The sequence below is a fragment of the Pinus tabuliformis genome, chromosome 2_1, assembly GCF_031772625.1.
Source record: "Pinus tabuliformis cultivar Carrire ecotype Pingquan chromosome 2_1, CPIR1, whole genome shotgun sequence".
NCBI lineage: Eukaryota > Viridiplantae > Streptophyta > Pinopsida > Pinales > Pinaceae > Pinus > Pinus tabuliformis.
The window spans coordinates 669,823,675-669,828,195 of NC_142299.1; the positions used below are offsets into that span (position 1 = coordinate 669,823,675).

Sequence of the window (4,521 nt, forward strand, 5' to 3'; positions counted from 1 at the left end):
AAGCACAAAGCCATCAGAAAAGCAGATTGAAGAAGCAAGCAAAATCTATGAAAAGAAAAATTGGAAAAGAAGTTGAGAACCAAAAGAGACCTAATTTTTCTCACAATAACAAAAGTGACAGTTTTTAAAGTGTTTTTCCTCCACAAAGGCCTTTCACCATTCAATTCCAAAAACTTTTCCTTGGTGTAATATTGTTGGTCAACGCTATAAGTATAGAAAATATGGGTCACAATCTTTGAGAATTTAGTAAAAGTAAGCAAAACATAAGCAATAAGAGATATTCAAAAGATATGAAACCCTATCAACTCTATTTGCAAGTCATGCCATCCCGAGAAGAAGGCCACAATTAGCTTTAGAAAAAGGTGTACCCACAAGCATAGATCCATCTTAAGTAAGGATCTAACATGAGCCGAGAGGTATCAAATTTCTTCACATGTAAACTTTTTTAAAGTGCAAAATACAATGTATTATTTTTCATTGTTTAAATTGGATTTTTGAATTCTAAATAGGATATATAAGACCAAATGGTTTATTATTATTATTATTATTATTATATTTAAGTATATATAAATATTAATTCCCATTAAAATATTGATTTATAACTCACATTGAATATTTTTTATATACAACATTAAAATGTTTTATTTTAACAAATATATATGATGATGATATCAACGTAAATTAATTAACACAAATCTTTAAAAATCATGTTCTTAAGATCAAACAAAGGAGGTGAATTTATCTCTACTAAATTTTATGAATTTTATGAATATTATAGAATCAAAAGAAATTTTTCGATGGAAAAAAATCCACAAAAGAATGGAGTTGTACCAAGAATATAATATTATAGAATATGCTTTGAACAATGCTAGATCATGCCAAACAATAGATTTTTGGGAAACACATTAAACACGACCATCTACATTTTAAAGTGTAGATTTTAGTGCACGACCACAATTCTCCTATTGAAATATGGAAAGGAAAATGTGTACTATATAAAGATCAATGAAGACAATTTAGAAAAATTTTATTCCAAAATAAATGAAATGATCCTCATCTAACTCTATATGTAATGATCTCTCTATGTAATTTTCATATCCAAATATCTCAAAATCAACTCTATATGTAATGATCTCTATATGTAATTTTCATATCCAGATATGTGAAATGAAGCTTATAGAAGGGAAACTTATGGACGCAAAGACGCTCTAAAAGCCGTGAATCTTTATGTCATCCTTCTTTACCAAGCCTGTCTGTAGTCATAGCAGAAAAACACTTGTCAAATATCATTCAATGCATACATGGGCGACTTCCAATAAGCAAAGAAAGGAGGAAAGAGGCATGAAAACTTACTTTGATTAAGAAGTTGGAGACATTTTTGCGTTGGTCACCCTGAAGCTGAATCACCTTTCCCAGCTCTTTGTCCTGCACAACGTTTCCGTTGCAGCAGAACTCCTTCTTCACGTCCTTCAGAATCCTATTGTAATTGTAATCCTTATGCAGCCCCTGAACTGTGGTCACACATTTCCTGCCGTTACGTTGCTGAATGCGTATATGGATATACTCATCCTTGCACGTTCTTTTTCCTGCTCCCCTCTCCTCTTCTACACCAAATTCCGAATCCTTGAATGGATCTGAATTTAATGTACAACTCAATCAATCCACCCACAAATAAACGCACCCGTTAGACTCTAGTATATAACATCCATTAGCTTTAAGTCAATCAGAAACAGGAAAAAAAGCATAAAATCGTGGCATAAAATGAGTGGGTAAAAGCAAGAATTCATACCAAAGGGACCAATGGCTACGTTGGTCTCTAAATCCGACATGACCGACTGTTTACAGTTAAAGATGGCAGAACAACAATCGCTCGCGGAGAGACAGATGAAACAGAGAAATACGTCTGTCGCTCGCGGAGAGACTGATGAAACAGAGAAATACGTCCAAATTCTGAGCAACCAAGAAAAACAGAGCGCAATTAAAGTGATTTCGTTGAGATCTAATTGCCTCATTACTTATTAATAATGATTGTAATAGCGTTCCCATTGAGTCGCTAAGGTCGGTTCCACCCCAAAAACGGTGGGTCTGACGGAGTAAAATAAAAAAACGTGTTGGCACGTATGGAAAGTGTGGCTTTTCATGGAAGGGCGTTTTGTATTTTTTTGGGTTTTATTTCGTAAAAATGGATTTAATATTGGGAAATCTTTTTAATCACAAAGTTATTAAAATGCTGAAAAAAGTTCCCAAAAAAAAACAAATATTGAGATTTGGATTATAAAAGTAGTATTGAAAATGCAAAAAAATGCATTGTTACATATTGATTAAGGAAATTATTTGTAATTAATTATTTTTCTATTCCTTATGTCTGCATTTATATATAGTTATTATGATAATTTATTAACATTCTGGTGTTTTATTTATCAACATTGATGTGTTTTAGTTATGACTAGTTTAACCAATAATTTAGAAATAATATGCATGTAATTAGTTTTCTTTTTAATTAAAATCATTGAATCAATTATTAAGAATACAAGCACACTATGAATTATTAGTGAGAATTAGCTTTGCTCTACAACACCAAAGCTTTGTGTCAAAATTTCAATTTGCAAATGTTTTCTTACTCTTTTCTTTTTATCTAATGAAGAAGTTGGTAGTTGACGCAATAGCCCCCCATGCTTATGGGGTTGGGTGGTGGTTGAAGAGTTGTTACCTATGGGTAGTATGGGCTAGTATCCTTCTCAAATTTCAAGAGTTACCAATGAGTGGTGTGCGGGAATGGGAAAAACCATGGGGATTAATCGTTCATTTGTTAAAAGATATAGAGGGAGTAGGGGGAACACATGATTGCCTAGAGAAGTGAATTCACAATTAGAGACACTATTACTTAGTGGAATATCGATGGTGGCATTATGAGTGATTAGAACTTGATTTGGTTACGCAATTGTATGTAGAAAAGTGGCATTCATAAGCTCAGCTATTGCTAGTGTGTTATACCTTACAATGATTGATATTTGCTTATTAATTTACTACAAAGGAGCTATGGAACCTAGCCGAGTTGAGGGGGTCATAATTTGATGTGTGGTAGGAAAGCATGTGAAGCAAGGTGCAGAAATCAATAATGAATTACAAAGTAGTGAACAAATATCCCCATTTTCTTTGCAAGCTAACTGTTGGCACACAAATGACAATAGGGTTGAGACTCTGGGTTCAGGCACAAGGGGCCAACAAGGCTCCATAATAGTCTAGCACAACACCAACATTTTCACCTTACCTGAGAAGGGGAAGGAGTCTCACTCGAGGCGTGTCGCAACCAAAGTTAGGTGAGGGTTGGAGTTCGATACCAAGGGAATCATATCAACCAGAAGAGAGCAAAGGATGGTAACTTAACATGCAAACTAACCAGATTACAATGCTTTATTCCTGCTATACCAAAAGACTACCCAAACAGATGCACTTATAAATTTTTTGAATAGCCAGAATAATACACAAGGACACAACATAACTCCAGAATAACCTTCTTCATTAGCATAACATAGCACAATACATAAGGCCCTTGGCCTAATCCTCAACAATGGAAATCACTCAGTTCTTGTAATGTGTCCATATGAATTCGGACCGAGGCCCAGAGATTGCAGAGTTTCTCTTTGGTCTTGGCCAGCTCATCCTCCGTGTGCTAGACGCAGACTTCTAGAGTGGTGACTTTTGCTTGGAACTGCTTCCACTGCTCCTTGTCCGTAGAGTTCTTAATGTGAGTGAGGAGATGATTAATTCGTTAGCAAAGTGGGTAGACTGGTTGATGCTTCTCTGCTAGGCTGCTAGACCAGTCATGAACCTGTTGGAGTAAGGTGTATCCATCATTCAAAACCTTGAGGATGGAGGCCTTAAGAGAGGCTATAAGGGTGGTTTTCTGCTCAATCTCATCATCATACACCATGGAAGGAGTGCATTTCTCGCAACATCGCGGTTTCGCCTGAGCTCTCAGTTAGACGAGATCAGGACATTACATGCAATCTGGATGTGGTCATAGCATTCGACCAGGGTACAGGGGGAAAAATCTCCGGGATCCTCGATTACCGCATCAGAAATGCAAGGCCATAGTGCCTAAACTCGCAAAGTAATCTGATTGACATGTTCCTGAAGTTGTTGATTGTCTTGGCGGAGTTGGTCCCATTCAACTATGAGGGAAACAATTTGTTGTTGTTGCTGCTCATGGTTGGCAACAAGGTCATTGTGTATTTGTGCATCCCTATGTGCGGCTTGCTGTATAAAGTTGAACAACTGGGCTGATGACCAACTTTGGAGATCATTCTGATGCATGCTGGATGGATTAGGGAATCAACATTGTAGGGGCTTCCCACTAGCGACGAACTTGTCAGAATGTCTGTGGGGAAATGTGGCTTGTTGTGATGGATTTGCAAATTGAGGCGTTGATGGTATGGAAATAGGATTTGGTGCAACAAGGGGGCTTAAACAAAATTGGAGCATGAAGGGCTTGACAGTGGTAACAAGTGACTATGGAAT

The 4,521-nt window shown here is 36.4% G+C and overlaps 1 pseudogene; it reads right to left on the bottom strand.

The window, feature by feature from the left end:
* Positions 1 to 1,208: 1,208 nt before the first annotated feature.
* LOC149202375 (protein translation factor SUI1 homolog 2 pseudogene) lies at positions 1,209 to 1,829 on the bottom strand (annotated as a pseudogene).
* Positions 1,830 to 4,521: the final 2,692 nt, after the last annotated feature.